This window comes from Stenella coeruleoalba (assembly GCF_951394435.1).
Source record: "Stenella coeruleoalba genome assembly, chromosome: 2".
NCBI lineage: Eukaryota > Metazoa > Chordata > Mammalia > Artiodactyla > Delphinidae > Stenella > Stenella coeruleoalba.
Genome location: NC_137147.1, coordinates 108,172,657 through 108,199,878, shown reverse-complemented (window position 1 = coordinate 108,199,878; position 27,222 = coordinate 108,172,657). Strand labels below are relative to the sequence as shown.

At 44.7% G+C, this 27,222-nt stretch overlaps 1 protein-coding gene across 1 annotated transcript in view; it reads left to right on the top strand.

Moving 5' to 3' along the window:
* The window catches only part of LOC307181794 (uncharacterized protein), a 97,014-nt gene extending 76,722 nt beyond the window's left edge, over nucleotides 1-20,292 (top strand). Inside the window, exon 3 of the transcript XR_013827050.1 lies at nucleotides 20,212-20,292. The gene's annotated coding sequence lies outside the window, so the exon portion shown is untranslated. The remainder of the gene's footprint in view (nucleotides 1-20,211) is intronic.
* Nucleotides 20,293-27,222: the final 6,930 nt, after the last annotated feature.

The window sequence follows — 27,222 nt, the reverse complement described above, 5'->3', positions numbered from 1 at the left end:
TAGGTGATTGAGGAGGAGCTAAGTGGTGGGATGTGTAGACAGCAAGTGTAGATGCTGAATAAGCATCACTGAGCAAGATAAGAAGAGATGGAATGGCAGTTGGATGGAGAGGCAAGGTGGGGGTGAGTTTGCCTTGAAGATGGGGGTGGTGGTAAAGAAGCAGAAATGAAGGCTATTCAATTTCTCCCTGGATAGGTGACCTCCTTCCATCTAAGGTACATGGGCTTTCAACAACTGAGCTAATGAGTGAACTTCCCGTGTAGCTCCCCATTTTGTGTTCATGTGGATTGTTCAAAATGTTCAAGATTTCCTTTTTTGAAGAAATATTTCCTTTTAGGTAAAAACCATGGTTTAAGCCATGTTCTCTCCAAAGTGTTTGGCATTTGCTTTCCTGACCTAAGAGGTTCATGACCTAATGTGGTCTGATCATGATGGGTGTTCTGAGTGAGGTGTCCATCTGCACTATCTCACAGTGATTCTGTAAGATGAGTCTTACTATCCACCCTCCCCTATGAGGAAACTGGCCTGCCATGGCTTTCTGCTGATAAGTGGTCATGCTGGGATGCCAGCCTAGTTCTGTCTGTCTCCAAAGCCTCGTTACCCCACCCAGTCTGCCCTTGCTTCAGTTGCATAAATTCCAAAATGACATGACTGCCTTCCCTCCGAAGTTCCTGACCTTTTTACATTCCAGACAGTTCTTTCGAATTGAGGTGTAGTTTCTTCAGTGGCTAGAGGCACAGCACTTGCAACTCTCCCCCTACCGAGCCTCGCTGTCTGTCTCACCCCTTTGCAAACCACACAGAGATCCAGCAGAGAGGAGCTGCTGGCTGCTCACCTCCAAGAACCATGTGTCTGCCCTATGTGGTACCATTCTGCTGTCTCTGCCTCACAAATGCAGAAGTGCGCCTGAGCCTACCTCGTTGTGTGGTCCAGCAGCTCCGACTGAGCCCCTTCCATCTTAGAGAGAAATCGCATCCACTTAGCACCCTTGTTGAAATGCTAGGCACTGTGGTAGGTGCCTGGTGGATGGTATCTCACTTCATCTAGCCGACGCCTAGAGCTAGATGCTGTCATCTCCATTGCCCTTGTGAGGTAACTGTACCTCAGAGAGGGGAGTGATTTCCAAGGACACCTATTCTGGGGTGTCAGAGCTTGGACTCAGCCCAGGTCTACCTGCATCTTAAGACCACTTTATTACACCATCTCTCAGCACAAGGATGAAGTCACAGCAGAGGACTCTGTAGGCTCAGAGCTGGGCTGTTCCAGGAAGGATTCAGACAGGAAGAATTAGGAAAAGTGACTGGCTAAGATAATTGTCACTACTTGGCATATTTTGGTGAGCACTTAATGATTTAAATGATGAATCTATTAAATCTCACATATCCAGTAGTGAGGGTCCACTTAGCAGTGTGTTCTTTGTGTCTCTTTCATATTAGTATTTAACCAACTAGAGACTTTAAAAATATATACTTCTAATTGGAGATGTTATGAGTGGCTTTCACTGCCAGACATACTTCTGACAGGTAGCCATTGATCCAAAGACCAGGAAACTTTAGCTTGAAGGACAGAAGTGAAACAAGTGGAGGGAAAAAGTCTTCAGGTCAACACAGCTGATCTGGGCTACCCTCAGCCTGGTTCATTGTGGAACTAAAGCAGAACTGCATGGCCCACAGCCATACAAAAATCCAGTGAAGGTGTGGCTTAGAGGGATCAAAAGTGTGCTCACGTCCCCTTCTTCTGGGAGGTACCTGTGTATTTGGTCTTAGGAGATGCTAAGTTTCCACCTGGCAGGCATGCTGCTGCCCCAGGACCAGAGCCCAGACTCCTGGCATCCCTGCCCACCTGGCAGCCTCTTTTCAGCCAGAAGTGCAGACACACTCAGAATATTCAGCACACTGATGGCTGGGAGGCCAGAGAGAATCCTCCCCCATGTCTCCACTCCTGTTGCTGGGGAGATGGGGGCAGGGCGGGGTGGTAGGAACTAGGGCACACCTGTGGCCAATTGGGAAGGAATCCCCAAACTGTTCCTTCCCATATGGAATCCCTCTGGATTTTAAAATGAAAAACAGAGTAAGTTTATGAATTTTATAGAAACTCCATAGGCTTTTTTTCAAGCAATGAAGGGGTTTCTCAGGAATAGCCCAGACAATGTGTAATAAGACACCTCTGAAGCAGGCACCCAAGACACCCTCTTTCTCACAGTAGTTCTGGAGTCATGACTCCTAGCCAAACATCTAGCCCTTGAAGCTCTAGACATGAGGTTCATGTGAGGAGCTTGGCTCAGGGTGCTTTTTTCAGGGTGTACTTTGATAAGCTGATTTTATTTCTGTTGTTTCAGGTGCCAGAGAGGGGGGCAGAGGGGAAAGTGGGTAGTAGAAAAATGCTGGACGCACTTTTAAGAAATCTTCTTCTCTTTCTCTCTTCACGACGAAGCTTCTTCAAAGAAATGTCTATCCTGTATTCTCTCCGTTTCTGTTTCCTCATTCAGACCTCAGCGATCTGACCTTTCCTCTCACCAATCTGCTGAAACTGCCCTCCCCCCAGGTCGCCACTGACCTCCATCTTAAATGTCCTTAAGATGCGTTTCAGTTCCTGCTCTACTTGACTTGCTTGTAGTTCTTTATATGGACTTAAATAATTAATTTTTATCTTAGTCAAAGCTTGCACTATCCATAACACTATTAGCTGTCATTAATATATTCTCTAGGAAAAGCAAGGAATTTTAATATTTTAACCACAAAATCTGACCCTGATAAATAAGCTTGATATCAATATTCATACATTCTTTACGTATTTATTGAGGACCTAGTGGCTGCCCGTCACTGTGCTGGGTCTCGATGATGCAATGGTCAGCCAGTCTGTGCCAACAAAGTAGCTTTCTACATGCTACAGGAAAGGAATGAGTGAGATCCGGGAGCTCTTAGGAGAATTACTCTGTGGTTAGGATTTTAGTTGCTTCTGCTGGAACCACATTATTCATCCGGGCTGGTCTAGATCTCTGGAGAGTTTAGTCCTTCATAAAGTTAAGACAATCAAAAAGTACTTTTCCATCCTACACACACACAGTCAGCAGTAGTCCAAACGTTGGGCTACAGTGATCAGCAGGGCATCAGTTTTCTAAAGTAGGATTAAGGGACCCAAGGCAAATGTATATAGAAGATAAATTTGGCTCCAGGTACTTGTAGTGTAGTTGCACCTCCAACTTGCAAGATTTCCAATCTAGCAGGGAGAAAAGGCTGAACACGTAGCCAGTGTGGATTTGAATATATACCCACAGGGATAGAGGATGAATAATCAGGGCAGTAACAGGATGAGAGAGGGATTTTCCTGTTGGCTTGGAATTGCAGTTAAGTCAGTAAGCTACTCAATCTTGCGAGAATCCGGGGGTCTTCCAGCAGGAGTGGCCACTATCTGCAAAGCTTGCTGGGAGGTGCAAGGACAAATCTTGCTTCCATAGACCCACCTACTCCCCCGCCTCACAAGAGGAGAATCCACAAGAAGGTTGCTGGCCTTAAGGGGAGTTCATTATGCACGGGCTATACCTCCCCTTCTCCATGTGGAAGAGGATGTCAAAGGGGTGCCTCCCCAAAGCCAAGGGATGGAGACTCCAAGAGAAGCATCAGTGAAGACCCCAGGCTCTAGGCAAAGGGATCAGGGGCGGGGGCTGGGAGGATTGGCTTCCTGAATTCCTGCTGGCTGAGGTTTAGAACCTGTAGGTGGTCAGTGAGGGATGGAAACACAGGAGTGGAGGTGGTAAAGTCCGCTGGGAAGAGCATCCTGGGAACCTAGGAGCTTGAAGTGTTGTCTTTTTGTCTTTTCACATCCTAGAAACCCACTTTGCAAAGTCCTCAAGACCTTCAGACCCCTTTCCCAGGCTACCAGCCCTCTGCAGTTGACAAGAGGCCACTCTGTAGAATTCCTGGGGTGCTTCCACATAGACCACAATGTGAATTGTGCAAATGGTGGATCTGCCCATTGTGTCAGTTAGGATGTGTTCAGCTGAAAGAAAGAGTAAACCACAAATGGCTTAATCCACAGTGGCATTTACTGTTCACTTAACAAGAAGTCTGGAGTTAAGTGGTTCCAGGACTGGCACAGGACTGGCACAGCAGCTCAGCCAGTCCATTGAAGACCCGGCCTCTGCCTGTTTTTGTACTCTCCCATCCTCAGTGTGTTGGCTTTTTGTCCATTGATTATCTCCCTGGGGTGCAGCAGGGCTGCTGCAGCTCCAGATGTCATATTTTGTCACCAGTGGCCCAGGATAGAAAGGGGCAGAGACAGAAAGCCATGTCTTTTGACTGTGAAGGGCTGTGGTCCAGAGTTCCTGTATATCTCATTGGCCAAAACAAAGGAGAACAGGATTACTCTAAACAGTGTAGGCCAGTCATGATGCTTGCCCTGAGGTCAAGGATACAGTAGGTCCTTTTATCAGTAGTTAAATAGGTTTAGAAGGCAATGACCAGAGGCTCCTACATCTGTCTTCAATTGTTCTCTTTGCTAAACTAGAACATAGGTTCGTTTCATGTATTCCTTCCTTCCTTCATGAATTCAGTGGATATTTATGGGATGACTTCTACATGGTAGGCTCTGTGCCAGGTCCTGGAATCACTGGTCAGTCTCTTTAAACAACACACTCAGGAGTTCTCTCTGTCTCTTAGTCCTGTCCCCTTCTCCAGCACCTCCTGACCAGCTCCAATTTCAGTCCAGCCCCATTATTTGCCTCCTTGGTTCTCACTCCTGGCCAGAACGTTGTTGATTGACCCATTAAAATATTAGATTTTCAGCCTTATAACTGGATTTTTTGACAGATCCCATCAACTCTTATACTTTTCCCTGTTAGGTTCCTCTCCCATCCCAAAGGCAGCTATTCCAAATGTCTCCCACTTCCCACTCAAACCCCATCCTACTCTTCTCATCAGATATTTTCTGTTTCCTTCCTGGGGCAAAGAGAGGCCATGAATGCAGTTCTCCTGGCTCTCCTACCCTCTAGAGACAAACTCAGTTACCATAACTTCACTCATTCTCATCTAGAGCTGCTCTTTTTTTTTTTTTTCTTGTCCTCCTTTAAGCCCCAGCTCAAATGTCACCTCCTCTTAAATACCTTAAGAATAATAATAATACCATCAGTAGCATGTATGAAGAATCTGGCCCTGGGCTGAGCAGTTAACAGGAACTATTTCAATTTCCATCCTCACACAAAACTATGAGGAGGAAATCATGTCCATTTGGTAGATAAGAAATGAAAACTTAGGTTAAGTAACTTGCCCAGTGTTAGACCAGGGTGGAGCTGGGATTCAAGCCTGGATCTGCCTGGAACTCAAAGTCCTACTCCCAAGCACTGGGTGCAGTCTTCTTGGGCTCACCCAGCCCTGTCACTTGTGTCCGCCCTGTGATGCACACACTTCCTCTCCCCACACAGCCACCTGCTGATGACATCTGTCTCCTGTCTGTTTCCCCCCACCCCCGACTGGGAGTGCCCAGAGGGGAGAGATTCTATCTGATTCACAATGTCCTCCCCAACACCTGCCATTCCTGTTGCGTGGAAGTCACCAGTAGAGTTTTATTGACTGAGGGAATGAGGATTGACACCCAGCAGAGAGCAGGGCTGAACCAGGGACTGGTTCCCAGCAAAGTGGTTACTCTGCTATGAGGTGAGCAGTGGCAGGTTTGGGGTTTACCCCCTTGCATTATTCATTCAACAGATATCTATTGTGTGTCTTCTATGTGTCAGGCACTATTTTAGTTGCTGGAGACACAGTGGTGAGCAAAGCAGACAAAAAAAATCCCCGCCCTTGGGAAGCTGACATTCTAGGGGTGCAGGCAAGTGCTTTCTCCAGGCACTTTGCCCAGGTTTCCAGTCCCCGTTTCTTTCCCTCTTTTTCCTCAAGGCTGGGGCACTTCATAGGTGTTCCTTGTCAAATGTTCTTGTATCTTCTAAGAGTTATATCTCCTATGCTTATCACTCAGGCTAAACAGCTCAAGAACCATAAATAAGAGCGGGTACTGAACAGTCTGCAGGCTTGAAAGTCCCCTCCCGCCAAAGCCTCTGCTGAAACGTCGCCCTCCACAGGGCTCCTTCCATAGTCTGGGACACATGATGCTCCATGTCCCATTTTTCTGTGACTGTTAAGTTCTGAGCTGAGTTCCTTGGGAGGGCAAGCGAGAGTGCTTTTACTACCTTTACTACTGTGCCAGGTGGCCTTCACTTCCCCTCTTCTGGGTGAAGAAGAGCCCCTCAGGTTCTGGAGCTCACCCATCCCCTCCTTCCTCCACGCTGGGGGTGGGAAAGTGCTCCTGACCTCTGGGTCAAGGACTGGATGAGGTGGGAGGCTGCTTCTGGACCCCTCCAGACCTGGAGAGGCAGCTACGACAGTCATTCCATCAATCTGTTCATCGGTCTCCAGTCTGACTGTGGGTTCATTCACAGCACACATCAGGAGAAATCACAGACAAGGAATGAAGCCCACACAAGGTATATGACCCCCGCTCCACCCCCTTTTTTTTTTAAAGTTCATTACCTTTTTTAAAAAAAATTTAATTTATTTCTTTATTTTTTCTTTTTCTGGCTGCGCCGGGTCTTAGTGGCGGCATGCGGGATCTTTCGTTGCAGCGCACGGGCTGCTCTCTAGTTGCAGCGTGGGCTCCAGGGTGTGCAGGCTCTCTCCTTGAGGCGCCCGGGATTAGTGGCCCCGCGGCTTGTGGGATCTTAGTTCTCTGACCAGGGATCCAACCAGTGTCCCCTGCATTGCAAGATGGATTCTTTACCACGGGACCACCAGGGAAGTCCCTATGACCCCTTAAGCTTAAAGAGAGAAAGGACGGCTCTTTGCTCCTCCACACCGCCCAGCGCACCCATGCTGCCTGGTGCCCGGGGGCCTTGTCTGCTCTGCTGGAGGTGGGGGGAGGGAGAGGCTCACTGCAGTGGACCTCTGCCCTTGAGCACTGAGGATCACACACTACCCATGCCACCTGTGGCCTGGAGGGCAAGCTGGAGGTGCTACTGCCTCTCGCAGGAGCCCCTGGCCTCCCCAGGACGATTTCAAAGCCCTCAGCCCTGGATTCTGCTACTGATGGTGCGTCCCAGGCTGAGTCACTTGCCCGAAGTGTGCAACCCTGCCCTCGGCCCTGGTCCCAGCCGCTATCCACTCCTTCTCCCTCTGGCCCATCTTGTCTCCAAAGGGAAGTTTGTACGCTGGGTGGGTCCTGATCGCTGATTCCAGAGTTACAAGGAATGACCGGTCCTGGGCGAGGGTTGGGAGTGAGTCTTGGTTACGGACACTTGCCCAGGGTCCTCCAGCTGTCACTCGACAGGCGCGTGCCCAGCCCTCTGGTCTAATTAGAGCCACCTCGGGTGCAACCTTCTCCCCGCTGTGGTGTGGTGTCCGGGTTTTCCTAGGCACCCGTGGGAGGGCCCAAAAAACCCAACACGAGGGGATGCAGCAAGGAGTTGGGCTAGCAGGACCTGACTGTGCTGTATCCAGGCTCTGGGATCTGCAAATGGCTTAAGCCTCCGACTCTGAAGGCGCTCCCTGTGCCCTCCTCTGAGGACCCCTCTGGCAGTGGCATCCCGGGACAGGACGCTGCCTTTCCCAGACTGTGCCTGGGGCAGGCGCTCCCCAGCACCGTCAGCATGAGGTCATCCTCCCAATAGGAATTTCCTGTCACTTAAATACTGACCGGAGACTGTCCCCACCCTCCACCCATCCATGGGCTCCCAGACTCACCAAATACCTGCGGCATTCATTACCAGGCAGTGCCAGGCCCCGCCCTTCAGACTTCATCCCCACCGCAGACATGGGACAGGTTTCACCATCCGTGGCAGAAAGCGAAGCCGTGTGGGCGAGCGTGTTCGGTGGTGGGTGTTCTCTGCAGCAGACAAGGCAGCTTTCCTGAGTACTGGGTCCCATCTTGGTTTCACCTTTCCAGTGCTTGGCAGAGTTGGTGCAGGGATCTCTGGGGAAACTCAGACCTGTTAGCAACAAGGTACCCTGGGGGCCACAAAGAGGAGTGCACAGCTTCCTTGAAGTGAGGAGACTGCGCATAACCAAAGCCCGACAGCATCAGAAGATGCAATTATCAGGTGAATCTTAGGCTAAGAAAGTGGGTATTCACCACAAAAATCTGTCTCTCCCTAGTCAGATGATGGTGACACAAACCCCTCCCTGCTAGGATGCAAGCCAGGGGGTGGAAGAACCTGGGTGTGTGCTCACACTCATTTCCAACACGCTCTGCACGTGGCAGGAACACAGTAAACCTCTATCCACTGTTAAAGCTGGGAGAATCGTGTGACTTTTCCTAGGGCTTATTTGCCCTATCATTTCTGGTAAGGGAGGAGGGAGGGAGGACAATGTGTCTCAGAAACAGCAGGCTCTGATGGGACTGGATCAGGACTCTGTGCGAGGTTCATTAAGGGAAGGGCTGAAGGCAGGAGCAGAGGGAGTGTTTTCAAGAGGCGGGGTAGGGGTGGGGGTAGTGGAGGGATTCTGGGGGATAATGGGGCCCAAGTTCAAAATGTGACCGGAATGGGAGAGGAGGACTTCTTACTCTGGCAGGAACTTGGCGTGTGAGGATACCAGGCACCCTGGGCCGCACTCCGACTTGCTATTTGGAGTTCCAGGAGATCGCATCCTGGGGCATGCATCCTGCCTGGGCAGGTCCCTTTGGTCACACTGTCACAGTCCCAGGCGCCCTCAAGTGGCTTCACAGCAGTGCACCTGAAGGAGGGGATGGAGCTCAAGATGGAGAGCACCTGTGATACTCTTCCTCCTCCTCTAAGAAATGACATGCCGAGGCTTTGAGGGAGCCAGGAAGATGGCTCGAGATGGGTCAGGAGACACTGAAACCGGAATGATTTTTGCTGATGTGTCCCCATTTGTATCCACAGGGTTGAGAGATCTGAGAGAACTGGAATATTTAAGAATACGATATTTTATCCCCCTTATTTCTCATTTGTCCCCCAGTAAAGTAACATTTACTGTCTTCTGATTACAAATCAGTATTTGGTTATGAAGAAAATTTGGACAATATAGAGAAGCCACCAAGGGAAAATAAAAATGACTTGTAAGCTTATCCCCAGAGGCGATGACTCTTTATATATTACACATATTGTTTGTAATTTATTTTTATTTTTTCATTAATTTTTATTGGAGTATAGTTGCTTTACAATGTTGTGTTAGTTTCTGCTGTACAGCAAAGTGACTCAGCCGTACGGATACATGTATTGTCTCTTTGTTAGATTTCCTTCCCGTTTAGGGCACCGCAGAGCACTGAGTAGAGCTCCTTGTGTTATACAGTAGGCTCTCATTAGTTGTGTGTAATTTACTTTATCCGCTTAAAAGTATATCATGAATCTCTTCACATCTGTAGGTTCTGCCCAAAATTATTTAATCAGTTCTTCTATTGGACATTAAGGTGGCTTACAACTGTTAGCCATAAAAGGAAGCTGTGATGAATGGCACTATAAACAAAACTATGTACACATACATAATGAGTTTCTTCGGATAGATTCCTAGGAAGGTAGTGGTTGGTCAAACAGTGTGCACATTTTTAAGGCTTTGATACACATTGGCAAACTGCCTTCCAGAAGGTCGTTTCAATTTACACTCACACCTACAAAGCATGAGAATGCCTATTTCCCCACAACCTCACCCAAATTCGGTATTGGTGTTTTCCACTTGGTATGTTCAGCTTTTTCTCATTAATTTTCAAGAGCTCTTGACATAATGTTATTAGCCCCTTGCTTATCATGTTATGAAGACTTCATTCCTGCTTGTCCTTTAGCTTTAAGCTTTCTTTTTAGGAGTTTTAAATGTTTACTTAAGTCAAAATTGTCAGCTTTGGTATTACATCAAGAAAGGTTTTCTCCTTATCAAGAATATAAGTATATAATTTTCTATTCCCATTCATTTTTAAATGTTTTTCACTACATTTAAATCTTTAATTCCTCTTGCATTTAGTCTATCTAACATAGGTAAAAACCTAACTTATTTTTTTCAAAAAATTTTGGCCAATTAACATTATCGATTGCACAAGCTATCTTGTCCCTAAAGATCTAACATATGATTGCTTTGATGAATACTTTCTTGATTTTTCATATGTTTATTAACCATTTGCATTTCTCCTTCGGTGAATGTCTATGCAAGTCCTTTGTTTTTCTGTTACTGCCTTCATCTCTTATGGATTGGAAAGGATACTTTTATATATTGAATCGCAAATACTTTTTTTTTTCACACACACACACACTGTATTTTATTTTTACAAGAGATAAATCAACTGACACCAAGCATTGTAAATGGATGACCACAACAAAAGCAACAATGATTGCAATTACCAAACACGAAACACACTCACACTATGTCATAATATTGACTGAATCGCAAATACTTTTTTGCTCATTACATTGCAAATATTTTCCCCAGTTTGAACTCTAAGAATTAATTTTCTGGCATAGAGGCTTTACATTTTCTCTAGTCATATTAATCTTTTAATTTATGACTTCTGATTTGGTTGTTGGGTTTGGAAAAGCCTTCCCCTTGCCAAGGTTGTATAAACTGTCACCTATAGTTTACTTTGTTTTCTTCCTTCTTTCCTTACTTCCTTCCACCTTCAACTCTAATTATTTATAGTTTATTTTGATATGTTATATTAGGCAACAATCTGATTTTGTCTTTTCCCAAAAGAGTTACCCAATAGTCCCACTATTGTTTATTGAATAATTTTTCACTCTCTTATTTGAAATGTCACCTTTATCATAAATTCTTGCATGTAGCAGGTCCTGTTCCTTGCTAATATCCTGCCTCTGCCCTGCTGTGGTACGCGGGCCTCTCACTGTTGTGGCGTCTCCCGTTGCGGAGCACGGGCTCCGGACACGCAGGCTCAGCAGCCATGGCTCACGGGCCCAGCCGCTCCGCGGCATGTGGGATCCTCCCGGACCGGGGCACGAACCCGTATCCCCTGCATCGGCAGGCGGACTCTCAACCACTGCGCCACCAGGGAAGCCCTGCCCTGCTTTTAATTCTGGATCATTCCAACCCTCCCCTCTTCCTGCTCCTCCTCTCTGGCTGCTGAGAGCTGCTTGGGAAATTATTCAATTCCGCTGGTTGGTGCTGCTCTAAATTCAGTTTTCCGCCTTAGCTGGGCCCTCAACTTTGCCTTGCAGTCACCTCCCTTTCCCAGTCTTGTAATAGCCATTTCAAACCTGCATCTGCTTCATCCTTTACCCCATCACCAGCAGATAACCTCACCTTCTATCTGAAGAGAACATACGTTCTATTGGATCTTTCTCAACTTCAACCCACCCACCAACCTTCCCTCCTTGAGGAATAATCATCGCCAGTATATACTGAGTGCTGGGCACTGTTTTAGCCACTTTACATGTGGTTTCATCCTCACAACAACTTTATAACATGGGCCCTCTTATTATCCTCTGTTAACAGGAAAAGAAACCGAAGCCAAGTTATGTAATTTACTTAAGGTCCCACCACTAATAATGACTGAAAAGTGCGATTAGACTCCCAGTAGCGCCTTGAGAGCTCAGGTTCTTGATGGCTTCTCCATGTGATTCCTTTCAGTCTTGCCATGTGTTAACAGACGGGGATTACCTTGGTTTTAATCTTTGTTCTCCGGTGTGGTAGTAAAATCATTCACTTCTTCATTTATTCGACTCTTCCACAAATATTTGAACTCCTTCTATGTACCAGCCACTGTGCTAAGGATACAGGAGGAGGCAAAACCAGACACAGTCTCCATCCTCCCGAAGCTGATAGTCTATTGGGGCTGACAGAAATTGACCAAAGAATCACACCAACAGACACAAAAGCATGTCCCAAATAAATGCTCCAAAGGAAAGGAACATAGTTCTTTGAGAGTAGACAGTAAAGACTTGAGGAGTGGGGGTGAGGGTGTTAGGAGAGAGCCTTCCTGAGAAAGTGACCAGTGAGCTAATCAGCTCAGACCATAGGATGCAGAGGAGTAAATTATGCAAGGGGCAGGGACAGGCAGGATCCAGGCAGAAGGCGGTGCGTGTCAAACGGTTCTCTGCATGTTTCGTGAAATGTTGTGAGAGGTTGCTAGGCAGACACTCATAGACACAGGCCCTCTCTAGGATCCCCACCCAGGTTCAACCCATAGCTGCCCCAGGCCATGGTCCCCGAGTAAAGACCTTGGACCTGAAAGGTATGAAAGGAAAGAGGCGAGCTCTGCATCCAGTAGTGCCGTGAGTAACTGCAGCTCTTCTGCCTGTGGCTTGTTGTACCCATATAGGATGCCAGATGATAGCATTCGACTACAGACTCTCCTGACTTTCACCATGTTAACAGCTCTTATTGGAAGAGCCATAATGATTCTCTGTGGGAGGAGGGATATCAGTTTACAGGGCAAACCTGGCTTTCACATGTTTTCAGGTGCAGGGACTTACATCAGTGAGGGACACTCCTCACCTCTAGTCTCACTCCTGACTCTCTTCGTGGGAGTGCAGTGAGTTATCTGATTAGAAAAGAGCTGACATACACTGGTTTACATTTCCCCATTTGGAGGAGCTGATCTATCAGCAGCCTGTTACTCTCCTTCCCTCTCACCTGGGACAGGTACCAGACTGCCATCCTCGGGGAGGATGTGTCCGTTACTGACCTGAATTGTCCCTGCCTGGGCTCCCAAGGTCTGTCCAGGGGTGATATGGAGGGGGCGTAGGTACTGCGAGTGTTGGCAAGCCCTTTTGGCCATGAATGTAAAGACACGTTCTCTCATCAGCTTGTTAACAATAAAACTGATGGCTTAAAATCTCTATCCATCTGCTTCACATGTCTTATATTTATCAATTGGTTCCATATTTAGGAAAGAAAAAAAGGAATATTATTTATCAACTCCCCCCCCCCCACAACCCACCTGTAGGACATGTATGGAGAGTCTTTTCTCCGTTTAAGGCTTTGTGGTGCTAAATCAACTCCTCTAACTAGATACAGGTGGAGACATCTTCAAACACAAGAATCAGTGCCCACTCCCTTCTTCCATTCCCTAGCCTGGGAGGTAATGGAGGACCTGAATGGGAAACAGGGAGACTTCAAAACTCAGCTCCAATGTGACGTCTGAAGCTAATTTCCAGGGTACACACAATTTCAAACATAGCAGCAACATACCTTACCACCACACAGAAATTCTATCCATTATCCACAATGCTGGATCATCCATGCCTCTGTAGGCCTCCATTGATGTGGGTAGTTGGGAGAGGCTATCTGGCCAGTGTTCCAGAGTTCACATTAGTTACAGTTACATTGTGGCTGGGGATGCAGCCTCTCTGCTCTGCAGTGTGTCCTCCCTGCCCGTTAACCAAAGGCATCACATGGCCACTCAAGGGAACTGAAGGTGTAGAAAGAGCCTTCCCTTTTCACCGGGTCCTGCCTCCCCACATTTGTCAGCTGGTCCTCAGAGTTCTTATCACTCAGCTGGTCCTGTAGCAGAGAGGGGGGGCTGGCAGTAAAGGCAGGCAGTCTTGTGGGCATGGCAGCTGCCAGGGGAGGAGAACAAGTCATGGCCTCTGAATAGACCTTCTGAGAAGGGAACAGGCACAGAACTCCAGGTTGAGGTACCATAGAAGGACACATTGCACTTCTCCTTCATCAGAGTCACCAGGTGGAGACAGAGGTATCAGTTGGCCAGGGGGTAGGAATAGCTCTGAAACCTTGAGAGACGCTGGTTCACACCATTGTCTTTGGGCCCCTTTGCAAGGCTGCATTTTGGTGATTTACTGTCTATGGGAGAGAGTGAGGAGAGTGGAAGATGATTGACAGGTGTCAAAGCCACATGTGTGGGAAAAAACATCAACGTGGAAGTGGATTCTTTAAAGGCTTTGTATTGGTACAACTGCAAGGGCAGATACGTAACAGCAATAATGGCTGGCTCTTCCGAGACCTTAGAAGTGTGCTAAGCCACTAAATTCCAGATAGGGAGGAAGATGAGGGGTGAAGCTGAGGTTTAGCTGAAAATGCACTTTCAGGAGTAAGGGTCCTGGCCTCTCCCTAGGGTGTCAGGGGCAACCTGTCAATAATTCTGTAAACGTCTCAGCACCCACCAGTCTGAGGCTGCATGAAGGAGAGCCTCCGGGGACTGTCAGGCAGGGATGCATGATTGGGGGACAATGAAAGGCGTCTACTGAAGCTGGCATCCCAGGGGTTCTGAGCATCTCCTCTACACTGTGCCCTCTTAGACAGAACCAAGGGGCTCACTGGCTGCGGCCTGATAAAGGCTTGCCAACCCCTCTCCTCAGCTTGCTGCAGAAGCACTCCCATCTCAGAGGAATCTTCTGGAGACTTCCGAGCTCCCCCACTCTGGTACCTGTTTGCAAGTGTGGACTTAGGAAGTCCAGAGTTTACAGAAGTTTTCTTGACACCTCCCCTACTGTGACTGCTGAGGCCTCTAATAACCCCAGGATTCTCACAGGCCCCCCCGAATTCCTTCTTGTAAGAGAAACAACAAACCTCATCTCCTCTGTCCATGCTCTGGAGGAAATATGACCTGGTGTTTCTGGAACAGTAACAAGCACACTTAGGTTCAAATTCAGGTTTAGGATTCAGCTCATCCTCTCAACCAGAGAAGGTAAAAGAGCCAAGACAGAGGGGAAATATCCACATGGACAGTCGTGTCTTTATTTATTTCGAAATAAGTTATCTTGGATCCCAGAGTTTACATGTTTTGAATCTGTTTCAGTGCTCTGGCATGCACCCTGGTGTGTAAAATACACATGGTGGGGATGTTGCCTACAGAAGTGGGAAGTCATCTTAAGGGATTTAGGGAAAAGATAGACCATAGGCCTTCTGAGACCTTAATCATCATTTGTGGCTGGGATGCTGATGTGTCTGAGAAACAGCAGAGCTGCTGCTCCCAAACAAAAGCAAATTTATAAGCAAATAGGGGACTGCTATAACAGTCTCAAAAAGTGGGCAAATTAAGCGTATTGTTAAGTATTGAATATCACAGGCCTTGGCCAAGCCTCTTCCTCCTTTTGTCTGCTCCCCAGACCCCATTCAGTCCCTTATGCAATATGTATTTATTTGAGGGGGAAGCATTCCTAATGCCCCTAGAGTCTAGGTTTGCATTTTAGCTTGAAATTAGGGTTAAATATGTAACTTGTTTGCTCAGCAGTAGTCTTTGATGGGGATGTTTATCTTGTCTGGGAAATGTTTGGAGGAATGGAACATCCTCAGAAGTCAGCGGGGCCTGTCTCTCTTCCAGAAGAGGAATTCCCTCTGTATAAGTTCTGTTCAAGGTCAAGAAATAGAAAACCCAACTCAAAATAGCTCAGACAATAAAGGGATTTATTGGTTTTTGTAACTTGTAGGGCAGAAGTTGGGCTGGTTTGATCCAGTGGCTTAGTGAGGAAATTAAGGATGGTGTTTCTTACCATCTCTATGCTCTGACTTCATCCTCTTGGAAAGCTTCATCCTAAAGCTGGTCTCCCTTATGGTGGCAAAATGGCTGCAGAAATTCCTGGCTTCACATATGCACAGCATGCCCTCCAGAAGATCAGAGAGTGTCCTTTTCTAAAGTGCTTTCAAAAAGGCGAGCAAGCATTTTTTATTTTTCAGAAGTGCCTCACCTTATGGCCCAGAGACCTGAATTGGGTCACATGCTCATTGAAGAGTGCTATGAGCTGATTGGCTCAGACAAATGTCATGGCAAAGATTTATGATTGTCATGGTTGACTTAGACCAAGAAGGACTCATCCTTGGAGCATTCATAGAATATGGCTGCTACACAGTGGGGTGTGGGTGTTGAGGACATTACTACATGGTCTACCACATTCTCCCTCATGTCCCTGGCAAGCTTGGTTACCCAGTTTTCAGTGCCTGGATGGAAAGCATATTACCACTGAGGCAGCTCATGCTGTTGTAGATCAGTTGTGACATGGTCCCTTCTTGTATAAGATACGGGCTGCCTCAAGAATCTGCTCCCATCTCCACCATCTGATACCTCACAGAAAAAGCCAGTTCCTCTTTTAAGAGAGAGCTCTTCTTTTTTTCTGAGCAGAGGAGGGAGTGAGATACCGATTTTTCAGGGAACAGGAGGGAAATGAATGGACTATCCTTCCTTCCATGCCTTCCTCAGGGCTTTGCCTCAAGAAGGCAATTCTTGGAGTGGTGTCTTAGACCAACAGCTGTGGCATATTAATGGTATCCTAAAAGTGAAGATGAAGGTCTTTAAGACGTTTGCCTCGGTATGATCTTTGTGGGTTCCTCATTCCTGTGTAGGTTGCCCTTTTGGATGTGGCATGTCTTGCTTGTTCCCGTGCATGAGACGGAGCTCCTCTCCCAGAGCCAGTTTAAGGTGCATGGGATTGTGGTGTATTTAGAGATTATAAATTACCCCCGAGGGTCAGTTCTCACCTGGCCTTGTGTGTGCCTAATAAGTGGAAGGTCTGTGTCATGTTGTAAATACTATAATTTCAGTGACAAAATAAGCTACTTCTTGCCTCAAATATCAACCCACTGACCTAAAAGTATGCCTTACCCCATATGCTAGTACCAAAGACTGCACTTAAGCCACCTGAAAATAATAAGGTAAACTTTTATTCTAATCTTTACTCATTTCTTTTTCATGTCTTATTGCACTAGAAGAAACTTTATAAACTAATTAATAACAATGGTAACTACTAGACAGTAAACTCTTTGAGAGCAGACATCATTTTTATATATGTTTGTGTCCCAGCACCTAGCATCTGGGACATAGTTGAGAGACTGAATGTACACATGGACAATGACCAAATATAAAAACAGAACTTTTACCCACAACCTGCCCAGGAAACAAAACCCTTTATCTACAGTAATTAGCCCAGGAAGCTGGTCTGCTATAAGCCAGACTTGCAGGAAACCAAGTGCTATCTCTAGCAACAATCCAGGAAACTAAACAATAACTTCTCTAACAATTGGCCCCAAATGTCCAGGACATTAATAACTAAGAGTTCCCCTAATTTTTGTCCTGGTTTCCACCTTAGGATCAACCAGAGAAAGCCAAATATGCACCCCTAACCAATCACATAGGATACCCTGCTTCTAGTTAGCCCACCTCCAGCTCCCCCATGCCGACAGCCTCCAATCAGGGCACACCTGAAGCCTTCTGTGTTTTCCCACTGTATAGCTTACTCACTTCTCTGCCTGCCTTTGAGTCTCTGCCAAAATGCAAGTGATGGTGGTTGACTCCCTTATGACAGCAAGTTCAGAATAAATAGCCTTTGCTTTCTTCATTTGGTTGGGCTTCATTTACTTCCACAGAGTAGATGCTCAATAATTGCTGGGGGGAGGAAGAAAAGAATAAAATATAGTTAGGAAATCTAATCAGATACATTTTCCCCCCAGATTTATTGAGATAGAATTGACATATCATTGTTAGTTTAAGGTGTACAATGTGTTGTACATAAATACATACAAATTTCATTTGCCATTTATACCTCAATAAAACTGGAAAAAATCCACATTAAAAAAAGAATGAAGGAAGGAAATAGGGAATCTCTGTTTTATTCCTTTGCTTAGAGGGGCTACTAGCTTATTGCCATTCGACATACTTTTGGCTTTTGTTTTAGGGTAGCCACCTCTTTAGAGTGTTAAGAAGTGCTTTTCATCAATATTTGTTTAATTTTTTCTATAAAGGTAGTCCCTTGACTTTTTTTGTTGTTGTTGTTTTTTTGAGAGGCTTAAACAGCAGACATTTATTTTCTCACAGTTCTGGAGGCTGCAATTCTGAGATCAAGGTGCTGGCAGAGTTGATTTCTCCTGAGGCCTCTCTTCCTGGTTTATAGATGAACACCTTCTCACTGTGTCCTCACATGGCCTTTCCTCTGTGCTTGCAGGACAGAGAGAGCAAGGGCATGCACAAGCTCCAGCGTGCAGCTCAAGTGATCCACTCTAATATTTCTTATTCTTTTTTTTTTTTTACATCTTTATTGGAGTATAATTGCTTTACAATGGTGTGTTAGTTTCTGCTTTATAACAAAGTGAATCAGTTATACATATACATATGTTCCCATATCTCTTCCCTCTTGCGTCTCCCTCCCTCCCACCCTCCCTATCCCACCCCTCTAGGTGGTCACAAAGCACCGAGTTGATCTCCCTGTGCTATGTGGCTGCTTCCCACTAGCTATCTGTTTTACATTTGGTAGTGTATACATGTCCATGCTACTCTCTCACTTTGTCACAACTTACCCTTCCCCCTCCCCATATCCTCAAGTCCATTCTCTAGTAGATCTGTGTCTTTATTCCTGTCTTACCCCTAGGTTCTTCATGACATTTTCTTTTGTTAGATTCCATACATATGTGTTAGCATACGGTATTTGTCTTTCTCTTTCTGACTTACTTCACTCTGTATGACAGACTTTAGATCCATCCACCTCACTACAAATAACTCAATTTCATTTCTTTTTATAGCTGAGTAATATTCCATTGTATATATGTGCCACATCTTCTTTATCCATTCATCCGATGATGGACACTTAGGTTGTTTCCATCTTCTGGCTATTGTAAATAGAGCTGCAATGAACATTTTGGTACATGACTCTTTTTTTTTTTTTTTTTTTTTTTTTTGTGATATGCGGGCCTCTCACTGTTGTGGCCTTTCCTGTTGCAGAGCACAGGCTCCGGATGCGCAGGCTCAGCGGCCATGGCTCACGGGCCCAGCCGCTCCGCAGCATGTGGGATCTTCCCGGACCGGGGCACGAACCCTTGTCCCCTGCATCGGCAGGCGGACTCTCAACCACTGCGCCACCAGGGAAGCCCCATGACTCTTTTTGAGTTATGGTTTTCTCAGGGCATTTGCCCAGTAGTCGGATTGCTGGGTCATATGATAGTTCTATTTGTAGTTTTTTAAGGAACCTCCATACTGTTCTCCATAGTGGCTGTACCAATTCACATTTCCACCAGCAGTGCAAGAGTGTTCCCTTTTCTCCACACCCTCTCTAGCATTTATTGTTTCTAGACTTTTTGATGATGGCCATTCTGACTGGTGTGAGATGATATCTCATTGTAGTTTTGATTTGCATTTCTCTAATGATTAATGATGTTGAGCATTCTTTCATGTGTTTGTTGGCACTCTGTATATCTTCTTTGGAGAAATGTCTATTTAGGTCTTCTGCCCATTTTTGGATTGGGTTGTTTGTTTTTTTGTTATTGAGCTGCATGAGCTGCTTATAAATTTTGGAGATTAATCCTTTGTCAGTTGCTTCATTTGCAAATATTTTCTCCCATTCTGAGGGTTGTCTTTTGGTCTTGTTTATGGTTTCCTTTGCTGTGCAAAAGCTTTTAAGTTTCATTAGGTCCCATTTGTTTATTTTTGTTTTTATTTCCATTTCTCTAGGAGGTGGATCAAAAAGGATCTTGCTATGACTTATGTCATAGAGTGTTCTGCCTATATTTTCCTCTAAGAGTTTGATAGTTTCTGGCCTTACATTTAGGTCTTTAATCCATTTTGAGCTTATTTTTGTGTATGGTGTTAGGGAGTGTTCTAATCTCATACTTTTACATGTACCTGTCCAGTTTTCCTAGCACCACTTATTGAAGAGGCTGTCCTTTCTCCACTGTACATTCCTGCCTCCTTTATCAAAGATAAGGTGACCATACGTGCGTGGGTTTATCTCTGGGCTTTCTATCCTGTTCCATTGATCTATATTTCTGTTTTTGTGCCAGTACCATACTGTCTTGATTACTGTAGCTTTGTAGTATAGTCTGAAGTCAGGGATCCTGATTCCTCCAGCTCCGTTTTTCGTTCTCAAGATTGCTTTGGCTATTTGGGGTCTTTTGTGTTTCCATGCAAATTGTGAAATTTTTTGTTCTAGTTCTGTGAAAAATGCCAGTGGTAGTTTGATAGGGGTTGCATTGAATCTGTAGATTGCTTTGGGTAGTAGAGTGATTCCTTGACTTTTGTAAAAATTGACAGAGTAAAGTAAAAGCACATGGGCTTCCTCTACCATATTTCATTAAATATCCATGAAGATATGCGAATAGAAAAACAAATCTCCCTCAGCTTCAGGAACTTTGGATAAAATTAAACGTGTCAAAATCTGGGTACTAAATACAGTACTAAATACAGCTCCACGGGGTACTAAATACAGCTCTGCGGGGCTGGATTAACAGCTAATTCCTCCATGCCTTTTAGTGTAATACGGTGCTAAGTGACATCCAGCCTTGGCTGCCCTCCCCATCAACAGTCCCTAACTCATTGCTTTGCCAGCAGGATGAACCAGGCTTCTCTAGAAGTGTCTTGCCCTCTGGCGTTCCCAGCAGCACATGAATGACTACGCCCACCAGAGACTGGGGAGGTAAGCAGGGAAGACCTTTGTCCTCAGCAGAGGATGCCAGGGCTGAGATGAAGGAGACAGCTAAAATCTCTCCTTGAAGCTTCCTTTGGGCTTCATGCACAGGCAGGACTTAAAATCCAGAATTGTGTTCCACTTTCCCCCTCCTTATCCTCTGAAACAACATTCATAGTCACAAGGGGGTATTTCTTCCTGGCTTGCTGGGTTGAGGCTCTTTGAATTGCCTGGGGAATTGGGATAGAGACCCGTGTAAAACAAAGATCAGGAAACCTGCCCTCAGCCTCAGGCTTGTGAAAGGGAGATGGAGCCTCCTGAGGGGCCCGAGGACAGTCCAGGCACACTGGGCACTCTCCACCTGGGACACTGTTTGTTAATGGATGGGGCACCTGAAAACAGAAGAGACATGGGCTTTGTGTAAAAAAACCTGTAAAGACACACATCACAGTGAAGACTGAGAAAAAGGGCTTTCTCAGAAATACGTCTATTGCAGTAGAATTTAAATTCCAAGGGGACAGACCCTTTTCCATTCACTCTTTTATCCTAGCTCCTGGAACTGGGTTTGACACATACTCATCACTTCATAAATGTATTTTCTAAACTTTTTTAAAAATTGAAGTGTAATTGATTTCCAATGCTGTGCCAATCTCTGCTGTGCAGCAAAGTGACTCACTCATACACATAAAGACATTCTTTTTTAATATACTTTTCCATTATGGTTTATCACAGGATATTGAATATAGTTCCCTGTCCTATACAGTAGGACCTTGTTGTTTATACTTCATAAATATGTTTTGAAGAATGAGTGTAACACAGAAGCAGTTTACAGAGTACCTGCTTTGTATTTTAAATAAATAACAAGACATCATTTCCTCTTTTAAGAAAGATCAGGCCATGAAAGGAAAAGAATGCACTGTCCAACCCGCCAGAACCATTGGTTCTGATTCAGTAGGTCTGGGGCGGGGCCTGGGATCCTGCATTTCTAACAATGGTCCACAGGAAGCTGGTGCTGCTGGGGTATATCACACGCTGAGCAGTAAGAACTTAACAGTCTGGGAAGCAGCTCCATGCAGGAAGCATCAACTCTTCCTATGTCTCAGCACCAAGATGGATAGCTTACATCTCAAGAGATACAGAGAGTGCAAGTGATGGTCCAGTGTGGAGGCCAATTACTCTAGAAGTTAAAAAAAAAATACAGAAAGCAATGTATATTTTGATTCAAATAAAAAGGAAATGACGTTCTTAGGCAGCCTTGCTGTTCAGAAACAAAAGCTTTTCATCATGCTTTGATTAAAGGTAAGGCGCTTTCTTAATCTGGATCCACTGACTGAACAGCTGGACAAATCCCCGTTTGGAAAATTATTGCCAAATGTTGTGGAATCTCCCTGACCACGCCGCTTCTACAGTTTGGTTGGAATTCTGTGCTGGGGACAGATGGATGTTGGGGAAATTACTTTGCTTCACTTAATGTCACACACCCTGGGACTTGTGCGTGATTGTTACCAAAACTACCAGTAACGAACACTTTTCCAAATTATGACTCATTCCCCTTAGCTGACTCTTCACCATGTCTGCTTAGCCGTACCGTCCTGATCACTCCTTTTGTCATCTGACTTGCAGACGGGTGCCTGATCTCCTTTGATATACTGTACATGACATCCTAACAAACTCTTCTCTTTAATCAAAGGAATCAGATGTATGCCACCGTCAGAAGTTGGGTGGGGCGAACACAGAGCAGATGTGTTCCTGCAGGTCAGATGGAATGAGTGGATTTGGAACATACACTTGGCATAATCTTTAAATTAACCCTAGGATCTAATTTTAAAATAAAACCCCACATTTTTTCACAAGGCAGAGACATTGTAGCCAGCAGCTTTTAACAGCAGCAAAAAGCAGAAGTCCTGAGATAACTTTCCATAAATCCATTTAGAAGGATAGCATTACATGTGAAAATTCTTGGGCCACAGACTCTCACCTTTTAAAATATCTAAAGAAAAAAACACTTTCACATTCAAACACCAGAAGGGATATGTATCTGTGAATTTTAAAGCAGCCTTGCAAATAAAGACAAATATACTACTGACCTATAAATATTAATTTTTAAAAATCATAATGCCAGATGTATGTCCACAGTAGGATGCAAATAAGTATTATTTTTTTCTAACAATTCTGCAGGATTGTTTTCTTTCAAAAGGGGAACAGGTACTCAACAAAGGGTCTGTACTGATGGACATGCTCAAGAAGTGCTGGGATGAGATGCAGATGGTGAGCCAGAGGTTGGACTAATTATCTGGCAAGGGCTCTTTTAAACCTGGCATATCAGAGATTCTGTGTCTGAGACAGCCACCCACTTCCTTCAGTCCAGCTCGAGGCTGCTGCATGTGGTCAAGGAAGGGCCATACTGATATGTATAAAATAGATAACTATTAAGAACATGCTGTATTAAAAAAAAAAAGGAATGGCCATACTGGACGTGGCTGTCTGGGTCCAGTTCCCTCCCGCCCCTTAACCTGCCTGCTCTGGATACCCAGCGCTGCCTACCAAACCTTTGCATAGCAGACTCCTATCGTGCCCTGCACTGGCTCTTCTCCCAGCTCACCTTCTCTGGCAAATGACACTTGCCCCTCCCAGTTCTTCCATGGTGGCCATCAATATCACTTCTGGAAAGGAAGAGAACAATCAAACTGCTGTCCTAGAATTCTCTCCTTTATCCACAAACGGCCTCCTTATTTTCATCATTTTCACTTTTAGGAGACAGGGTGAGAAAATAGATAGACTATCTTCTTTGTTTATGTAGATTTGAATCCTAGTTCTTCCACTTACTCTCTGGTGACCTTGCGACACCTGTCTATACCTAGCTACAAAGCTGGGAAATGCTGCCTCTAACTTGCTGGGCAAGTGTTCATTCAAAACTCAGGAAGTTCTATTACTAAAAGGAAGAAGGAAAGGATGGATATTAGGGGACAATTAGCATTCTCTGCCCTAAACGTGAACCCGAACCCAGTCAGGAATAAAACTAATGTAAAATGTGCTTCTCAAAGATCTTTGTGGCCTTGCCTGAAGAGTAGAAGAACCCAAACTCCAGGGACAGGGCTGGAAGAATGGCTGTTACACTCATAAGGAACAGGGCTGCTCTGGGCCTTCTGAATTCCCTCATACTCCAGTTAAAATTCTTTAGTGTTTGAACTGACTAATGGTGGATTTCTCTAATGAGGGTGGGAAGGAAAAGACACCACTGGAGAAGAAATATTGAGAAGATGCCAGACGCATCTGTCATGAAAGTTACTTTTTGTTCTGTTTGCTTTGTGGCAGTAGTATACATTTAACCCCACCAGTAACCTGCCACGAGGTGAAGATGGGCCCGCTTGTGTGCAGCAAAGGAGGCAGCTTACCGAGATCGCCCTGTCCCCTGGGCCTGCAGAGCGATGATCTTTTTGCCACAGGAAATTATTCTGAGGGTTCAGCGTGACCCTCAGATAAGCCATAACAGCAGAAGACACTGAATTGTGCCTTAATATTTTGAGGACAGACAATCATAGTAAGAAATATTTCAGGACCTCACAAAGTAAAAGCAACCCCAAATAAATGAACCCTCATAATATTTAACTGATAAGTCTTGCATGATACACATACTGTTTTCTACTCTCTGCCTTAGTTATTTGTATACATGTCTTCATTTCTTTTCTCTCATTAATTTATTTGAATGAATGACAGAGTAACAAATATATGAGTTGAAAGATTTTCCAGAGAGAGAAGGACAGAATGCTCAGATGTATGACCTTGTTGTAAGACTGGAACATACAGAACATGTCATGGAGTTTGTTTGTTTGTTTGTTTGTTTGTTTTATTGGAGTGTAGTTGCTTTACAATGTTGTGTTAGTTTCTGTTGTACAGCAAAGTGAATCAGTTACACGTATACACATATCCACTCTTGTTTAGATTTCCTTCTCATCCAGGTCACCACAGAGCACTGAGTAGAGTTCCCTGTGCTATACAGTAGGTTCTCATTAGTTACCTATTTTATATGTAGTAGTGTATGTATGTCAATCATAATCTCCCAATTTGTCCCATCCCCCCTTCCCCCCTTGGTAACCATAAGTTTGTTCTCTACATCTGTGACTCTATCTCTGCTTTGTAAATAAGTTCATCTGTACCATTTTTTCTAGATTCCACATATAAGTGATACTACACGATATTTGTTTTTCTCTTTCTGACTTATTTCACTCTGTATGACAATTTCTAGGTCCATCCATGTCTCTGCAATCTTCTTTATTCATTCCTCTGTCGATGGACATTTAGGTTGCTTCCTTGTCCTGGCTGTTGTAAATAGTGCTGCAGTGAACATCGGGGTGCATGCATCCTTTCAATTATGGTTTTCTCCAGATATATGCGTAGCAGTGGATTGCTTATAGAAGAAATGGAAAGAGAAACAGCTGGTTCAGAGGGAAGGCCTTTGCTAAATTTACTTAGTATTATAGGGAAATTAGCTGCTAAGCCTATGTTCTTTTTTCTTCTCTAAGCAAAATTGGGAGGACCAATTTCTACCACATGGAATCATTTCCAGATTGCAAAGTTATTCCAAGAAAAGGAAAAAAATAGCTTATTAATATGCAATACACAATATGGATTTCCAAACACTGCTAGACCCACAAAACCTGTCTGAAATTAGGAAGTATGCCAATGACTTAAAAAAGAAAACCCATTCAGAATGGAAGGGAGGAGGCAGAGATAGGACAATAATCTTTCCGTTGCTCTCAGTGTAGAAGTCTACTGCCCGCTGCTGCTCCTGTCCTGCAGCAGCATCATGAGATATTGTCCGGTCAGCATCTCCAAGGGACTAAAATTGCAGACAAATGAATACAAACTCTAAATGCTCAATTATTTTGTTTGTAGACAAGATGACACTTGAAGCTTTGGAATAGAATGGGAGATCCAACCATACTCATGCAAAAGCAACACACTTTTTTCCAGAAGACCACGGTCAATAGTGGGAAATGCCTGCTGGCAGGAAGCTTTTAAATTACTGAGACCATGATGCTTTTAAATTACCAGACATGATTTGTGCAAACATCTCGTAGAGTCAAAATACGAATAGATAATGGACTCTGTGAAAAGAAGGATCAATGAGGCATGCAATTTACAAACACAGAGAGATGGACAGATGCCTGGGGAGACAGTTGGATGTTGGGATTACACCTCACCCAGGTTTTTATAAAAGCCTTGTATTGGGAGTAAACAGACAGGCTATAAAGTGTAGCAGTTATAAAATATTTGAAATCTTTTCTAATATTTCAGTTTAAGACAGTGGTTCTCAACCAGAGGCAATTTTGCCCCTGGGAGGACATCTGGAACCATCCAGAGACATTTTTGTCACAACTGGCGGGAAGTTGGGGTACTTCTGATAGAAACGAGGGATGCTGCTAAACTTGTAATGGACAGAACCTCTTCCACTCTCCATCACAACAAAGAATTATCCAGCCCAACGTGTCAATAGTGTCAAGGTTGAGAAACCCTGTCATAAGAGAAAAACTGCATGAAAGATTTTTAAAAGGGGCAATAATCCACGACTCCTTGAAATAGGATATGTACCCTACAGCATGAAGCTGGACCTTCCTAAGGAAGAGGGAGAGGAGCTGCATTCATGCTGTAAAACTAGCCTTCAAGACAAAGCAAGAAGAAAAGACTTGGAAACTCAAGCAGTCCCTGTAGTGAGTTACGTAGTCCATCTTGGTCATACTTTTCGTTGCTAGCTGGCTCTGATAAAATCAATCACTTTTGAGAATCTTGCATATACCGTAAAGTAATCGAGAAAATTTTATTAATAAAACATAAGGAATGTTGTTGTCAGTCCATGTGGGCTGCTACAAATCTCTTGGATCCAGGTTCAAAGGCACATGGGAATGCTACAAGAGCTGGGCTACTGCATTGTCCAGATTCCAAGACAAGTTGCACAGCACCATGATGTTGGAAAGGCTCATTCTTTTTGGTGTTTGGACCAGGAGCCCAGCTTGGACTTATGACAAGCCCACATTTCCACCAACAAATGCCAGGGGGTCTGCCCAGTATCACCTCTAGCTTTTTATTGTATCTTCTGCAGCACATGAAAGAAACTCATCTATGTTCATAAATCATAAAATAAACTGGGATTGGGAACAGCGCATAATTTTATCTCAATTCAAACATATCTTAGGTTTTTAGATGTCCATGAATAAGCTGATTTACCTGCTTACTGTTTAAAAGTGATTTATCTTCACTTTCCTGCTTAGTCCAGAAGAAGCATATCTACATCTTTCTAAGTCTATCCTCACACCTGATTTGAATTGGGTCTCCCTTGAGATCATGTTATATCAACTCTCCCCTTTTCTGTAACTTCTCTTGGGTTCCTTCTCCTTCCTTTGCTGTCATCCCATGACTGGTTCACGCAGGGATATAAAGGTTCAGCCCCCTCGTCTAAACCAGGGGCATTTCCCAAGGGCCATCCCAGCTCCAGAGATTCCCCAGGGGAAGGACTGAGGCTCTTATCAAGATAGCATTACAATTCTTTTCCTTTCTCTGTCCAATCCTGCTTCCATGCCCTTTCTTCCAGAGGTATTGATTTAAGAGCAGTCCCTGATAAAGGTCCTGCACTATCAATTTTCTCTCAGATTCTTCTTCCCTAGACACCCAGCTGGAGAAGCATGTGTTGGCTCTCAGCCTGATCTCTTGTCTCCATCCAGATTTCAGATTTGGACAGCTTCACCTCATCAGTGATCACATCTTCTATTTTTTTCCATGAGTTTTGAGGTCTGGGAAAGGAATAAAAATACCTTCATTCTTGCTATATTTAAAAAGAATACAGAATCAAAATAACTAATGCATAAAACTTAATTTTGATCTAGTAATTTCAAACTTTTAGAAAAGTTTCAAAAACAGTACAAAGGACTTCTGTATAC